The sequence below is a fragment of the Anser cygnoides genome, chromosome 1 (genome assembly GCF_040182565.1).
Source record: "Anser cygnoides isolate HZ-2024a breed goose chromosome 1, Taihu_goose_T2T_genome, whole genome shotgun sequence".
Lineage (NCBI taxonomy): Eukaryota > Metazoa > Chordata > Aves > Anseriformes > Anatidae > Anser > Anser cygnoides.
In genome coordinates this window covers 89,122,478-89,140,656 of record NC_089873.1, presented here as the reverse complement: position 1 = coordinate 89,140,656, position 18,179 = coordinate 89,122,478, and the positions used below count along the sequence as shown (strand labels likewise).

Sequence of the window (18,179 nt, the reverse complement as noted above, 5' to 3'; positions counted from 1 at the left end):
TATCCTAGCCTTCATCATGAAGCTGGAATAGTTTGGACTGTTCAAAGACTTCAGTCTTTGAATGAAGGGCATCTAAATTATATTAATATCAAAGTCTATGGGCCTCTAATGGTAATACAGAGAAACATCTCCCTGTGTAAGTACACCTACTGCTTCCAACATGAAAAACACAAGTCAAATACTGGGTAATTAAGTTATGAAAGACAGGAAGTCATTGCACTTTTGAATGTTCAAAATTTAGACTGTTTCGACTTTTTCAGTCTGCAATTGCATGAGTTAATTTTCTGTGAGACTGCCTGAATTCACAAGCTCCTCCACACTCAGAAGCAGCACTAAGCTAAGTGAAGGCTGATGTCCTCTATCCTCACACTAGGGCCTGCATTCACATAAAAACCAGATCATCATCTAACTATTCTTACCCAGTGCATCTGTCTTCTCACCTGTATCATCAGTTCACTGTCTTGTGTCCCCTTCATTCAGGGAAGCGGAGCAAAATTTTGAAAAACAAATCACATTAGGAGAAGTTGAAAACATGGGCAGGTTGAAGAGCTTGCACAGCTCTGAATACTTTACTTAAAAAAAAAAAAGCTCAAAGGAATGGGCAAAAATATATTTTAATAAAGATTATATATATAGTTTTTAAATGAAAACTTACATTCTGAAGTTCTCTTACATACCTGTTATTAAGGTTAACAAAAAATTAATGAAACTTTCAATAAAAGATGAACTAGTACAAAGACATTAGGAGTTTGATTTAGAATGTGAAACTTCCTAGTCTCAGCTGCACAATTTTCCTACTTAATTTACATAACAAATGAATTCCACTCAGATTAAAAGATTTCAGGCTCTCTGTTCTTACTGTATTTAATCATGAAGAATTACCTAGCATACTGACATTTTGCAGAAAATGAGATTTTGTACTTTTAGTGTGCTATTTCCTTTCATATTATTTAAGAAGAGACAAAAACCAAAATAACTATATATGCTCGCAATGAATCATGATATGGAAATCAGGGCCTAAGACACAGGAAAATAAAAAAGGAAGAAAACTATATACTTCTGTTAGCATGACATCTACAATTATATCTAACCTAAAAATATGAAGATTGATGCTATTACCAGAGTTAAAAATCTCAGTACACAAAGTGCACAAATATACCAATATACAAGTATCTCCACTGACGCCTAGAGTACCATCCATCTTTTCCAAATAGCGCTCAAGTATGGAAAGTAGTCAAATTCAAGGCACTACCCAAATGCAGCTTTAGACCACCCAGACTGCCTTCAGAGAGGTTCATTCAGTGAAGCTATCCTTGCAAGCAGAATATATCACAAATAAAGGAAACTGTCACCAAAATACCTGTGAGCAAGTTAGAGTAGAGCAAAGGAGACAGTTATGCCTTTCTTGCTAGTTTGCAATATTGGGGAAAAGTTCTGTTACCTCTAGTCATTTCACACTTTTCACAAAAAAAAGCAAGTTTGAGGAAAAAATGATAAAATAGTCACCAAGTTGTCATGCATCTATAAAAACTGATTCATTAGACTCTTTGCCATGTTTTCCATCTTATCGCTTTAATGTGGTATTTATATTACACAAAAATGGGGGGTGGAGAGGGGTGTTGAAACTCTCACACTAAATTAAAGAAGAAAAAGTGCTATCAAGTGCCAAGTTCTGCATTGCGTAACATAAACAGAGAGATTGTAAGACTAATATTAGCAAGGCAGAGGACAGGCAGCCCTCAGAGAAGAAAAAAGAAGTTGTTCCCAGAATTGCAAAGAAAAAAGGTAAAGATATTGAATCAAGCTACTTCCCCAAAATAAAAAACAGGCTGAAAAAGGTTCTATAAAAGACCAAGTCCTCTCATCCTCCCAGATGCAGTTTGGCCAGTCATTTTGTCTTTGAGGATGTGGTTTTGTCGCCATATACAATGGGGATTTTTTAATTTAATTTTATTTTTTTTAAAAAAAAAGTGCCAGAAGAGACCATTTACACCAGACAATATAATGCAAAACAGTTGAAGCCACAGAACAATTGAAAGACAAGGATTCAAAAGGGAAAAAAATAACAGAGGAAACAACATACCTCAGGCTATGGTGATTTTCTAGTATATAGTAGCAAGATGTAAATGAAATAGCAGTTTTCTGAAGTTAAAGTAGATATGACAGCAATGTTTCTAAAGCAAGTAGAACTAATAACTATGGAGCTAGCCTTTGTGCTAAAACTGAAAAAAATGTGCTGCTTCAAACACTAGCTTGCAAGACTGGTTTATTCCTATGCTCCACTACAGGTTTGGTCATTTTGCTTGCTTTAATTCTTCCATTGTACTTGCCTGGGATGGAGCTGTCTTGCAAAGATAAACACATAGGTAAATAAACCAAACATATTAGAAAACAGATGGTGCGGCATGGCATGGATCTGATAGGTGTTTATTCCATGTTCCAACCGAATAACTCCTTTCTCATAATCAATATTTGGTACCTTCCAGGCGTGAACATAATTTCATTGAACAAGGACAGATTGAGAGGTTTTTCTTTTACATATACGCACACTTTAAAAGCTGAACTCTTCTGAAGTCACAAAAATGGCACATGGCCTTTTTGGACAGAAAAGTAGCTCTGTGGCTTGATTTTGAGCTGGCAACAGCTTTCACAAACACTTGGATTGAGTGAGATTTACCTACCACCAGACTCAGAACTGCCTCAGGTGACAAACAGCAGGTAGCCACAGACAGGAAAACATGATGCACTAGTGAGAGAAGAACTATTATGTTTGAAAAACTTGAAGTAATACTCAAAGTCACCATAATGCTCTCTTCATATAGCCAGCAAATCCCAGATAATCGTTCAACTAAACCCAAATAAGTATCTGGGAGTAAAGTTCTCAGCAGAGTCTGAAGCCCAATCCCTGATCTAACTGGGTATACATAAGAGGTCATCTTTCTTGAAGGATCAGTCTCAGCAGAGTCCCAAAAAAACTTGCAGGTCTCCTCTCTTGGGATTACTTCAAGTTACTCTACAGTTTTAAGAAGTTTAAATACACTACTCCTCCTTCAGGTCTCTCTGCTCTGTTTTACTGACAACCATAGCCTGATCATGAGCCTTGAAGAGGTTTCAGGAACCACCTTTAGTTCATCCCAAGAGTAGAGATTGCCTTCCTATCATTGCCTGAAGTTGACAGATGCATTATACGTCATGCTTGCAGTTTCAACGCGACAAAGCCACCATTTTCAGAAACATAATTTATTAAAACACTTCCCCACAGCAGGGAATCAAACAAAAGAACTAAAGAAAGCTCCTAATGAGTTATATTGGGACACACATTTCCATAGACAGAAAAAGAAATAACCTCTAAAGCCTTAAAAATTAAAAAGAATACTGCCAGCATAAAATTCCACAGCAGGAAAACAATAACAGAATACTTAGGCATAAAAGTAGGAAACTAGTTATTAACTGAAAAATAACTACTTAAAAAGCATTGCCATAAATACACAATAAGAAGTTTGTAGCATTTGTTCACATCTCTTTTAGAGACCTTGCTATTACAATGGATACTCTGACTGAATGGGCAAATTTGCAATGACATCTGTAAATACAGAAGGCTATAACGATAAGCTTATGCTAGCATTTGTAACCAAATGCTCTTCTGAGAAGCATAACTGGTATTTACAGTTTGTAGATTTTCATTTGAAAAGGAAGTTCATTTGACATTGCCATACAAACATGGTGAGAAAACCATATGTACTCTCTGCTATATCAAGACCAGTTTTTATGGCCAAATGAAGGCCATAAAAGAGATGAGAAAACCAGGAAGGTGTCTAAGATGACTACCATGGTCTTTCCATTAGGAGGGTCCCATAGAGTCCATGCACTTACACCTCGCATAGCGTGGCTGGACAACATGGTGTGGGCAGTCTCTCTCCCCTGATTCCCATCGGGCCTCCACCAGCTTCATAACATGAAGTCATGACACAGCAGTACCAAACTAGAGACACTGGCCCTTTGAAACATAGTATGTGCTGCAGAGTTGATTAGACCTGAGTAAGGGACTACAAAGAAAATGCTTGTCCAAGATACCCCTCCACCTATCCCAATGAGTATCTGCTGGTCGCACTCTGGCAATACTGAGGGGAAGAGAAAGGACCTGAAGGACAGCCAGAAACCTGCTATTGAGACTATCTGCAAATGCAGACATCTCAAGTATCGTGAAAGTTTATAAAAAAACATTTCCAACTCTATATGCATTACCAGAACCAGATTGGACAGTGCAGCACAAGTCATTTGGACACCTTCAGCCAGTTTCTTTGTACATCATTGTAAGGAAGAAAAAAAGTCAACACTTGCATTTGGGTGCAAGAAGTTCAGGTGAAGTGCAAATAAGGTTGTGAAGTAGAAAGGTTGCTCTAGGCCACAGTTATGTGATAGAAGACAGGATGTCTGCTAATATTGAGAAAGAGTGAAAGTAAGTTTAAAATTTTTAAAGTTATCCAGAAGCTCACTGCAATGCACAATCCAGGCTTGAGCCAATCTTGTTCTGTCAAAGCCAATTGCGGGAAACAGAAAACAAGAAACAGTTTAAGTAGCTAATCTTTTTCTTTCTCTTCAAATTAACTGTATTGCATTTCTCTGTAAAGATCCAGATTTCATGGTCTGATCCTTCATTTTGTAAGGCAACATCTGACAGTCCTACTGAGATCCCAGGGGCAGGCCGATAACAGAATTACGCACATTGCATTCCTGCTGCAAGGGAGTGGACATAGAGAGCGCTGGCATACATATTTATGGTATTAACAACTGAAAAAGGAGTACATCAAGTTTAATGCTTTGCACTTCACATTCATGCATCTCCAGTGGAAGACGGTTTGCAAATGTCTACCCAACAGATTTGTTGCAACCCAAAAGTAGAAAAAAAAATGATAAAAAAGCCAAACAATAGCGAAATAACCACACACAAAGTGTTATGAAACACATAGAAGTTTATCAAGTCTTTCAGATATCAGCCAAATCACGTCTGCCTGTATCAAGACTCTTTCTTTTCAATGAAATAATATCTATTATAATAAAGCATACACACTTTAACTAACCAGAATCTCAGAAAAATATAAGCACCCAGTTTCCACTAAATATAAGTAACATCTTAACAGGTTTAGCAAGCAAGTCAGTGCATGCTATTAGTGCACTCCTTTCTGAGATACTGCCTGAATAAAAATAATGTTAAGTTGAATAGTTCAAGCAATTCATAGCTTGTTTTTTTGTTTTTTTGTCTTTTTTTTAAATGTAACTAAACATTTGACAGGATCATACTGTTTCCATCCCTGAAAGGATTTTTTCTGTGCTTTCATTTTTTCAAAAATTAACATAGATTCAAGAATTTTGTTGCTACGCCTATAGAAACATTGCCTCTTTTTGCATTTTTCTTGAACATATTCATCCAACCAAACTTGTCACAAATATTTTCAACAACTTATATTGTTTTGATAAGAAGCCATTAAAAAAAAATTGAAAGTGGTTTTTCTTTTTTTTTTTTTCCCCCTTCCCACACTCAGTTCAGGAAAACAGTCACCACAGAAACACACATGGTGGTATTCTAGAAGGCACATGCTGACTGATCATACATTTCCACAATTTTGAAGTTTTGTTGCACAGGAATTATATCTGAGAGAAGTGGGAATTATGTCATGTAACTACTGAATTTATAATAATTTGTAGCATGAATATACTAGTAGGTGTCTTCCATCAAGTAATTAACCTGCATTATCTGCTTATAAGTTCAGACTAATGACAGACCAAAATGATGGAAGCCTCTGAAGGCCAACCTGAAACTATCATTAGATTCAGTGCTTCTTCCCATAAGCCATCTCCTTCCATTCAGTGAAACTCTGCTAATTTTAGCTTTTTGCTACATTATTGTACAAGTCATAATGAAGCAGACAAGTGCTTAAGATCATTTTAAAGAAAAAAATTTAAGCCATAGTTGAAACTTGAAAAAAAAAATTAATCTAACAAAATTCTGTGATAAGACTGCTTAGTTTAAGAAGTTTCCACATGTGATTCTCCTAGTTAGTTTTAAGTCAAGAACATGACATTTAATATAGGAGGTATACTGGTATTCTCTAATTTATGTCAAGTCTTTAATGCGTTTTGCATGAAAATGCTAGTACAAAATTACTTGGCTCAGTGCCCAAGGTAATTACACTCCTTGTACTGCTGCCTTGACTTGCTGCCAAAACTGGCAAAGCAGGCATTTGCCTCATACAACACTGTTAATGAAAACTGTCAAAGTCCTCTCAACACTCCTTATTTTGTTATACTTAAGTTGTCAAGTCATTTGGGTGGCTTGCTAGACTTTTGTTCTCAACAATGTATTTCTTGGCTATACATTCATGCCTTAACAATAAGGCACTGAATTGTGTCTGGTTCCTTGAAAACAGCGGTGTGAATAAAAGAAGATCTCCTTTTGGTTCTGAGGAGAACTAAATAAATAAAACTACCACCAAGACAAATCATGGAAAACAATTCCCAGCAGAGCTTTAACTTCAGCCTTGGAAGCTGAAGATGGATGAACTATCTTGTGGCCTGAACTTTGTTCAGCGGAGGACAGAAGACTCCAGCAAGAGTTTCAACAGTACTGCTCTCAGGGCCTGTCTCTAACATGGCATAGCCCATTTTTTGCTACTGGATCTTGTGCTCACTGCAGACTCAAACATCCCCTTTCAACTTCCTTATCAAAAATGGAGAGACACAAATGTCTAGAAAGTCAGCTAGAAAGGAAAAAAAAAAGTAAAAAAGTCAAGCTCATGCCACACACTCAGTTACTGCAAAGGTAACCGGCATGCAGGTGTGTATTCCTGCAGTATTGATATACAAAGGGAGCACAGTGATGAAGCACCACTCCTTTCTGTGGCCATACAGAATCTCACTGGCCTGAAGGTCTTTTGTTAATCCTGCTTGTCAAACATGGCAGACAGAGCAGCTCTCCCTTTTCAGAGAACAATTATCAGCACATCCACATAGCCTGAAGAACTACCCTATTTTTTCTCACCAGTGTGAGCTGCAACATGAGGCCTAGCAAGGAATCCAAAGAAACAAGCATACAAGATGATGAGAGGGTCTGCCAAGACAAGGCATGATTCCTCACAAGATTTAAGAGTTTTGCTTGATTGCCTGTAAATTCTTCAGTTCTGCCTTAAGAGCTTTAGCTCTTCCACTCCTCTGTCCTGCTGCACAGCTGTGTGGCTGAAAACACTCCCTCTGGTGGGAGTGTTTCCTGGGAACTGCACCAAGTGAATGCTTTCATTGAATGAAAGCAGCTATCTACAGATTTCTCCATGGCAAGGAAGCATGTGGCCTTAGCCTGATTGGAAACACCTCTGAACTGGCTAAAAGAAATATCAGATAGGATTTGTAGCCTCTACATCCCTGGAGGAATGAGATATGGTACAATGCAGGTGCAGTGTGAAGAAGTCATTGCTTCTCCTGACATCTGGATAAAAAGAAGACTGTTTACTAGAGCAACCAAGTGCACCATTCACGCAAAGAACGTTTGTCAGACTGTCTCAAGGTGAAAAAACATCGCTGTGCTCATATTCAATCAAACTGGAGGCATGAAAGCCACAGGAGGATGGTGGCTAGGGGCTGAACATCTGTCTTGCACATAATCTCAGTGCCACGAGTACAGGAAAAAAAGAAGGAAAGCTAAAAAAAAAAAAAGGAGAAAACAACCTACTGACTTGAAAACTATATCAGAAACAAAGAGTACTACAACTATTTCCTCCCAATCCAACATGTCACTAGCACACATTATCATTCTCTTTTTCCATGTCTGCACAAAGAATCAAATACAGCGATGTCATACCACTCTGCAGTACCCAAGCTTTCCTACAAGCTCATATCTCCTAATGTACACTAACAAGAAAAGCAAGTAGGAATCTGGGAAATGATACATACAGGCCTCCCTAGAGTTTGCCAATGTTACTTGTATATTCTATGCCAGTCCTCTGGACAGGAGCTCTGCACAAATACCAGACATGACAATTATATTGACAAACAGTTGTTTTTGTTTTTTTGTTTGTTTGTTTGTTTTGTGTTTTTGTTTTTGGTTGGTTGGTTGGTTTGGTTGGTTGGTTTTTGGGGGGTAGGAAATCAAAATGTCAGAGCTACCTACTACATGAGAGTTAAAAAAAAAAATCGGGTTTTAGAAGAAATAATTTGACAAGAACAGGCATCTTCAGATCATTATTTGACTAGGTCCTGATTTACATTCCACATAAAACACTGTATGAGTTTATGCTTAGGTCTCTGACACATTAATATAAAAACCAAGCACATTGATGAATAAACACTCCTTCCTGCGGCCACACAGAACGTCACTAATATATGAATAGAAGATAGTTTATGTACTTTAACTATAGAAAGAGATACAGTGAACTGGGATAAGTTAGGAAATGTGCAATTTTAAGGTTAGTATTTTTGTTATTCCACTGGAAAAAAAAAAGTCAATACAAGTCAGCAATACACAATATTAAAAAGTCTACAAAACTCTGGAAAGATGCTGTATGCAGAACTAGATCTCATCAAGTTAATTGATACATATACTGTCAAGTGAAATGTAAATTTTCCTCCAATCCTTGCAGAATTGGAAGGGCTGTGATTCCAGAAGAAAATTAATTCCTATCTCTTATCAAAACAAAATTAACATTGGAAGATACCTCATTTCTTCACAAGTGCCAAGGAAGAAAGCAAGACCACGTAACCAAGGGAATCATTTGCATGTTACAGTGCTGCAGGTGGTATCACCACCTCAACCTACTCACCACATTTCATCGCCCCACCTCCAGATCCAGGATCTTGAAAGGCAAAAAGAAATAACGTTCTTATTTCTGATTTTGCACTGTGAACAGCTCTCAAAATACGGATCAAGTTCCCATTATCTTTTCTGGGGTGCCTATTTTCACTCAGTGTTCTTGCCTGTTTCTGCGTCAGTCTTCAGATGCACCCCAACAACAATAGGTGCAATTTGCCAGTGTAAAGATTCTATTTGTATAGCCTGATCCTCAATGAAGTCTTAGATTCCATGGACTGGAAAGAAGGTAGAAGCTGTCTGTGGAAGTCTTCACCAGAGCTAGAAGAGAGAAAGCATTTCAAAATGAAATATTTACTGCTTCTGTAATCCTTCAAAAGCTGAAAAAAAAGTAACAGAAACAGGAGCTGTAATGTCCTCTCTGTTCTTTTCATTCCCTCCTGTATTCATCACCTTCAATTTTAAGGAACATAAAGATAGAACTGTAATCTAAATAACTAAGCAAACAGAAGCACTCGGATGGTATCTCTGCAAAGAGCATTCAAAGACAGACTTCAACAGACAAGTATAATTTCCTCTCATTCCTTTAAAAATTTTCTGTATGAAGAAAGATACTAGTTCATCAAAGTTAATGCTTGACTGGGTTGAAAAGGTTACTTAAACAACTTGATAGTTTACTGATAGCAACAGTTGCATAGTGTTTGCTAGGAATAAGGTAGTGATATGCTGTAAAGATTTTTGAGAAACCTAACCTCAAACACTCAGCTTCAGATGTTTCTCCAAGCATATTAATTAACACGTTAAAAAAAGCAACAAAACAAAAACCAAAATCCACACTCCACAATACAGAAACAACAAATGTGTTTTGTTCATGTATCTAAGCCTCATAATCAAAGGCTAAAAAAAAAAACAAAAAAAACCTTTCCTCCTTCACCATGTTATACTAGCCATGAATCTGAAAATGAAAACTAAGAGAATACAGCCCTACTCTTGTAGCCAAGCCAGTTATCAGCATTCAGTCCTCACATAGCTGTATCTTCTATGATCAAACTTATTTGTAGTACATTGCTGTGTACTCTAAGCTTTATCGTGAACTTCCAAAAGTAAGAGGTCATATGTATCAAGACATCTCTTAGAATTTCTCTCCACCATTGCCGCTATTAATCTCAAACACTGCAGTGAAATTTTATCTCCCTTTAGTACTTCTGCTCTAAACTCCCTATAGAGAATGATACATTCACTCAATTTGCATTTTAAAAATACTAAATTTACAAACTAAACACTGAACTAACTTTTGAGAACACCATTAAAAACATCCCCATAGTTACTGAACACTCACTGAACCACATAAAAATTGCTTTCAACTCTTCAGTTCCACTCTTGACTTCCTTTTCATGTATAGCTTCTAAAAATGCATCATTTTTAACACTCACATGTAGATACCTTCAAACAAACTTTAGACTTCTTTCTTCAGCTTTCTGGGAGTCAAGCTTTGTTTCATCCCAGAGATCAAGTCTACCTGAGAAGCCAAAAACGAGATAGGAGTCACCTGATGTTGTTTGTTGGCAGCATGATTCAGTGTGTCACCAATCTCAGTTAATTACATTGTTTGAGCAGTTAACCTTATTACCACATTTCTACTTAAAGCTGAAATATGTTCAGGGAGAGAGGCTTTGGTTAGAAGTTTGGAGAAATTTTTTCTCAGAAGGAGTACTCAGGTATTAGAAGGGGGTGCATAGGGAAGCAGTGGAGTCACTGTAGCTAAGTTTCTCTGTCAAGTTATTGCTTCTAATAAGTACTGTTTAGTTGTGTTCTTCTTCTGAAAGGTATTTGAAGTACCCTTCTTGTCACATGGTTCATTATCATAATGTTGGGGATAGGTATGTCGTGTAATAAAACAGGCGTTTTCTAGTTGAGACCTGTGTTAGTCCCTCTAGGTATTGTAAGCAAAGCTATATTTCCTAAGAAAATAAAGGTGAAAGCTCACTTCTATAGAACTAATTTATTTATCACTTGGCAAAAGATTATTAGTTATGAAACTTAAAAGAAGAAAAAAACATTTCATCAGTCTAGGGCTTTATGCCTCAATTCAGGGAGCACCTCTGCATTTGTTTAACATTATGGTTACTCTATTATTCTATCAATGTATTGGTGTACTTTTTCATAGCAAAGTATATGCAGGAGAAATTCTTGTGGGCTCAGTACTCTGTCATAAATATCAGCAGTTCCTATTTCTATTTTTCTTCAGCTATTAATTACTATTAACCTTTACAGGAAATTTCTGGATTTAAGTCATTTCAAGACTTTGTCATGTACCAAAATCTCTTATCAAAAAAAGTTGTGCAGTGCTATTCCACAGTACATGACTCCGTAAATTTTTCACTTTACATTTAACTAAAAAACTCTTGTCCCTAACTTGAGATACTGTAAATAACATTTTTAATGGTGTGGAGACAAGTAGCTCTAGACCTATACTTGCCATTTCTCACCTGACGCAATTCTTTCTTCTGGACAGCAAGAACTTATTGTAGTTCTGCATTTAATTCATGAGGAAATCATACAAAATCACATACTTTTGCTTCTTGTATGCCTCTCCATACTTTTTTTTTTGAGAGTAGAGAAGTAATCTTATAATCCATGCAGAACTTAGGTATTTCAACTAGATCATAGTTTATATGTAACTTTTAATTTAGTATTTAAAAGCTGATGACGTGAGAAATTCAGCTTTCTGAGTAACACAGCTCAAAAAAAAAAAGTTGTGATTTAGAGTGTTGAACTCATTTTGAAAAAATGAGTTCTGGTTAATGGGATGGGGAAAATCTGTTGTAACGCAATTCCTTAAAAAAAAATATTATTCTACTTGAATTACATCCAGAATAGGCATGAGATCATCTTCTTTTTCTACTTCAGTAGAAGTTAGTTATCAATAATTTAGAAATTTAAGATTAATTGTTTAGAAATTTAAGATTAATTGATACTTTTCTTTGGTGTGACATCTCCTTAAAACTTGCATTGTGCCTTGAATTATACAGGTGGATTTTTTTGATCTGTTTTCAGAAAATAATAGGAGGTATATCTAGTAATGTATAGCAGTTTGAAATGAAAGGAGTAACACCTCAGCTTTCACGTATGTCACTGAAAAAAACTGAAGATTGAACAGTGTATAAAAAGCGGCCACTTAATTACTTTGTATTAGTATCTAGTACCACTGCTGTCTCCTATTTCTTGGTTGTACTCAACATAACCTGTTCTTTATTATATAATAGTTGATGAATACAAGCTTCTTAAATAGTCCATATTTTGTATTAAAATCTATATTCAAAACTGCTGAGTGTTGAATGAAAAGGAGAAAGGAAAGAGTTTTGGCCTCCACAACCCTTTCCCAACTTATGCTATATGCAAGTTAAATTGATTTCTTAAAGCATCATTAAGTTGGGCTATGGACTTTAGCTGTTTCACAGACGATTGCGTACTTACTCTGCAGTCCGAGCCAGCTGGAAGCTGTGTGGCTTATGCTAGTTTTGACTGAGGCCAAGTTAATAAACCCTGATCAGTATAGCAGAATATATTAGATAGGTTATGGCACCGCAGAAATGAGGCCATATGCTCCCAGGAAGCAAAGGGCAGGGGCAGAGGCAGGCAGTGTCAATTTAGACCATACGTAGGACAGACTCTAGTCTGCCCACTAAATATTGTGGTGGACATGGAAGCTGAAAGTGACCAGCAGAGTGTCTATGAAGCAGCGTGCAGCTCTATCTCTTTATGTCCAGTTGGTCTGGAGGAGGGAGGATGGCAGGAATTCAATCTCATGTCTTATCAGATCACAGTAAATGGTGCCAGACATTCTCTGCTGTATATCCGTCAATTGGTTAGATCTTGTTTGCCTGATAGTAGTGAATTCATTCCTGCTTATGGAAGCAATTGGGACGGAGTTTTGGTAAAAGAGGTAAACTGGTCTGCATGCTGGAAGCCCAGAATGCTACCTCTGTCCTTTCTTCAGCAGTGAAGGGGAACTTACTCTCCTGCACTAGAATGGAGCCTCTTTTGTTCATACTCAGTTGTACTCCTGCTAACATGAAATATGCCTGTCGTCTTGAATGGATTTATTTATTTTTCCCCACGCCGTAACCTGAAGTTATGAGAGAGAGATCCTCAGAAGAGAATATGTGCATGAGCTCATATGGCGCTGAGCTTAAACCACAACAACAACCAAGGCAAGTGCCTAAGCTATTGCTAGCACAAGTAGTGGAGAAAGGTAGGAGAATAGCCTTGTGCCTGTTAGACTTCTGGAAGTGGGGAAGTGACAGAAGTCTGAATTGGGCAGGCAGTCCAACTGACAAAGCAAGGTAGCTTCCCATCAGCACAGCTGTTCAATCTGGTGACCATTTCCTAAATATCTCCACTTCAGGGTGTCTGTGTCCTGGAGGCTTATAGAAACAAGCTGACAAAGGGTGGTGAGAGGGTGCTAAAGAGATCTGGGGGTATTGTCCTGAGCATCAAAAAGTCTTCTCCTTATTTCTAAGGTAATTTAATTAGGCATACTGATACACTGCTCCACCAAAAACTTTTTTTGGAAAACACATAATTGCTAGAACATATGCATGTATTTCATAGATTTCAGGACAATGTGGAGCTGAATCATTTTGAAATACTAGCACAGCAGTAACTTGTTTTCCAAGCAGCTGAAATAAAATAAAAACAAAATTAAATTTCCCTTTAATTGCTGACAAACATAAAAGATCAACGAACTTCTAATGATCAAGCCCAAGATCTTGTGGTGGGAAAAAAAAAAAGAAAAAGAAAAAAAACATTCCCAAGGCTCTGTGATATAAGAAACACATTTTTTGGTATTTGCTGTCTTGGTTTGTTTTCTGTCTAATGTATTACAATGATAAAATAATAAAAAGGATAAAAAATAGGAACTAAGCTGTTTTTCTAAATGTAGGAATATTTAAATTCCAAAGCATAGCAATGATTTCAGGATAAAATAAATAAATACACTATTGAATTCAACCACACCAAGAAAGTTGTTTACATTTGAAGGATTTCTCAGTTTTGCATTCCATATAATATTATCCATCAACATGACAAGCTAGCTGGTTAAGTTTACCAGCTGCTTATCTTTCATGATCTGATTTCCTATTTCTTTTGTTCTCTAAACTTCTAGAGTTGTAGGGGTGTAAAGCCTGAAGGATTGGTTAGGATTGAGCCCTGAGCTCCGTCCACCAAAACTCCTATATTTTTCAGGGATTTTGAGTAATATTGTTTTATATCTTCCTGTGTTATAACTTGTTGGTTGGAAATAATGCCTCTGAGGAAGTGATGCATCCTTTCCTTAGTTTTTCTGTCCAAGTGGAAATTACTTAGGGAAGCAGTAACTGTCTCGTATTATGTCTGCATAGTGTATTCTTGGCAGGCAAGAACTTAATCTCCCTCTGTTCTATAAACCACAGGTTATATTAGTTCTGGATTGATCCTCTGGATTGGATTAGATTCCATGAGCAAGGATGTCTATGAAGAAACAAACTTTGCTCCTAAGCAAGTTAAAGGAAAACTACAGCTCTTATTCTAATGGTGATGGATCTAAACTAGGAAGTTTAGAGATGGTAGGCACCAGAAGAAATCAGGAGTTAATTTAGGAATATAAAGTCAGATTGAACCTATTTGTGTGGCACAGTGAGTATTCAGTGTTTGAAAAAAAACATTGTGTGCTTTTTTTTTCTTGTTTGTTTTTTATAACACTCTTAATTGCAAATTTGGTGTTTAGCTTGCAGAATTAAAAATAATTGCCTTCTAAATGCAAACCAAGTGAACACAAGGTTCTCTACAGGGAGTTTAGAGCAGAAGAAGGAAAGGAAGATACGACTTGACCTCATTGTTCAAGCCTAACAGCAGCAGTGTCCTTGGCTATCATTGCACAGCAAAGCATACAAATCATACACCTAAATAGTTTCAGCTTGTAATGTTAACTTCACGTTGACTTTGGGAGCAGCTATTCATACTGACTTTAGGAGTAGCTCATCTTATGTATTCTTTAGCATATATCTCTCTGCAAAATGAGTTATGGTATATTCTCACAGGTAGTACCAATGTCCCATTCTTGCATAGTGAGTTATCAGTCAGCACATATGAATCTGTAGTTTGAGATTCATGTCTTTCAACAGCAGGCTGCAATCTGCATTATTAAGTAATCAAAGCAATAAATTAAGGCATCAAATTGCTGTAGTTCATCTCATTCAGAGGCAATGTATTAAAAGAATGAATCACCAACGTTTTACATTTCCTTTTTGTGATTTCTATTACACTTTTTTCTTTTTATTAAGTAACATGATTGAAAACTTATACAAAGTGCAAAGGCCACGAAACTCAACTCCTAGCATAATGTGACAGTTCATAAGGTTCACAGTAAAGGTCTTTCCTTTGAAAATGATATCTTTAGGTCTAAAAACTCAGCCAAAGGGTACTTAAATACATGTATTTATTTAGGCCTTAGCTGGCTTTAACATATTATTTCTAACAGAAAATACTTTGAAAGCATAGCAAAATTAATAGCCAGGAAACATTCCAGTCTCTCTTGAAGACTAGCTAAATGAGTAATCTCCCCTACTTGATTTATTCACAAGCCCTGAAGTATGCAGAGGCCAAAAATATTAAACACAAACTCCTTCAGATAAAGGAAGTACCAAGAATCATGTAATGAAAATGAGATAGTAGGAGACCTTTCCATTTTCAAATAAGGAACTGTTAGTTTAGGAATAGCAACCAACTGAGTTAGGGGAGGAGTATTATTGCTTCTGGGTAGACTTCTAAGCTAGAACAATCAAGACTAGAAACTTTTTACAAACCATTTATTAGCTATATTCATGTCTCTTCACTATGAAGTTGAAATTGATTGATATCTATACCCTAGACATGGAAAGCTCTTAGCCCATTAGAAGTCATCTTGATATTTTAAACTACTCAATGTTGTAGTCATTTAGAGTTCTGATGTGATTAAAAACCTTTAAAAATTGTTCTGGTTATTGAATACTGGAAGATCAGATCAGCGTCAGACTAATTTCAAACACAAAGAGAAAAAGAAGTCCTTGTTACTGCACTTTTTAGAAACCTATTTTTATCCATCTGTATCACTGTCCTTGAAATCAACACACAAGGTCAACAATCAAATCAGCACGTATAAGTTTTAAGGGTATGATATTATATTTGCATAACTAACTACAAGTTTAGTTAAACAATAGTTTTGTTATATCCTTGTTTTGTCCATTCAATATATTTTCTTTTTTTAAAATTTTCATAGGAGATTACCTCTTCCTTGCTTTTCTACTGAACAGGTTGAACTGTTTATAAGGAAATACATGAAGTAGAAAAACATAGTATTGCATCTTCTGTAGGTTACAACAAAATAAATATGATGGCCCACCCATCATATTTACTGTCTAAACTAAAATGCAATTACATAAGATAATATATAGAAGTCACAGCATCATGTCCAAGATTTTGTAGTCCTGACATACAACTTACCCAAAAGCAGAATAGATCCATATTGACTAGAGGAAAACAATACAGGCATGAGTCTTTAAGTAGCACGTAGAAATTAAATCTACAGAGGCTAAGATTCTGAAGGCTCAGAATTTGAAAGGGAAGTTTATTTGCAAAACAAAACCACTTTTCCTCCTCAACCCCACCACCACCCAAGCATCCTAAAGAGTAAGCCCCTGAAACACTCAGACCCAAAATATTTATTCTTTATCAAATAAACAGAGACATAAAAATCAAACTTAATTTTCTTCAGGAAAACCTACATACTTCATAAGTGATTTAGGACCTGTTTTCCAGTTAAATTTTCTCCGTTATTTTCTGTCTGAATTTGTAGAGAAAATTAAGAAGATTGCAAGTGTTTTCAGTGAGAACAAAAGATGTTTCAGACACTGAGAGTCAACTCTCTGTAACATGTGTTCATCTAGGTTTGTCCAAACTTATTTGCTGCAGAAGACAGAAGCAAGGAATCTGTTTTGACTCGCAGCTACCTAACTGCAAATCTGACTCAAAGTGATGTCTTACATACTGATTTTAAAATGATTAAAAATGCAATTGCATGGCAATTGAAAATATGACAAGTGAAATGAGTCATAAGACACAAGATGACAGATTCTCCTTCCTTATTCACCAATTCACCCAATAATTTTAACAAGGTAAATTCAGACCTCAGCATCTAAAACTTGATCCCGAACAGAAAAAACACTACCAAATGATTAAAGGAAAGACAAATAAAAATAATAATTTTAAAAGTCATTCCTTAGCTCTAACAGTATTTTAGTATTCAAGTACTAGATTTATAAAGTCTTTTAACTTGCTGAACTTCAATTTTTTGGAGGTCATATGAAGACTGTGTTTCAATTGCAGAAAGATTTAAGCTGCTCGAAACCAGAGTCAGTGTAATACTGTTTGTAGATTCTTCATTTTGATTTTTTGTTTATTCTGGGAAGTATATTTTTGCAAAATTTCTCTGTTTTTTAATGAAAAAACTAAGGCTGTTTTTCCAAAATGCAGAAGGTTAGAACAGGATAAGTGTTCAGAAATCAGTAGCTACAGTTAGAGCAATCCTCCTAGGTGAAGGCTATCTGCTGGTGTCTCTTCAGTTGGAAGAATCAAGTGTAAGTGTGAACAAGAATTTCAGAACAGAATTTTATTTTACTTCTCAAATCACGTCTATATGAACTTAAATAAAATAAAATCCACAGCATGTTTAATCTACCACATAAAAGCTGGCAGAAGTTTTCTATAGTATGTTTCTGAGTATAATGATGCACATTAATGGTATGTCTTAGTGCCATGCTGCTCAGATAGAAGCAGCACATGAGATGAGCCTCTGATGCTTATATAATGTTCCATTTGAACAAGTACAGTAAGTGTTCATTCTCACTAGAAAACATTTTGTGCTTTGAGAACTCTGGGCTTGCTTTGGAAGAGTACAAGCCAGATATTCTTTCACATTTGTCTTTCAGGGTATCATCCAAAGAGAAAACTGCTGAATAGATCACGTATTTGGTACATGATCATCATAAATGTGTGGAAGACAAAAGGAAACAAATCAGGGCTCTCAACCCTGTATCAAATGTTTCTTCAAACATCTTTCAGGACTCGCCAGGACTCTCCAGAATGCCATGAAAACAGAGCAGTGCCATTTGGTACTCCAGAGCATTCTCCTTCTATTTGCAAAGAAATATCACAGGAACAGTCTGTTCTCATAGTAGGATGGAAACTAAATCTCTCCATAACATTTTCAGTGCCAACCAGTCTGTCCCCCATCTGTCTGTCAGCAGGAGAGAGAGAAAACAAATGAAAAATGGAAAGGAGAAGCAACCAGAATTATTTGGACATA

General features: G+C 36.4%; 1 long non-coding RNA gene across 1 annotated transcript in view; it reads right to left on the bottom strand.

Annotated features, from left to right (window-relative positions):
* Nucleotides 1–10,311, bottom strand: part of LOC106039549 (uncharacterized) — an 86,445-nt gene extending 76,134 nt beyond the window's left edge. Inside the window, exons 1-2 of the long non-coding RNA XR_001209341.3 lie at nt 10,231–10,311; nt 8,811–9,118 (exon numbers count right to left, since the gene is read on the bottom strand). This is a non-coding gene — a long non-coding RNA (uncharacterized lncRNA). The remainder of the gene's footprint in view (nt 1–8,810; nt 9,119–10,230) is intronic.
* Between the last annotated feature and the right edge of the window lie 7,868 nt (nt 10,312–18,179).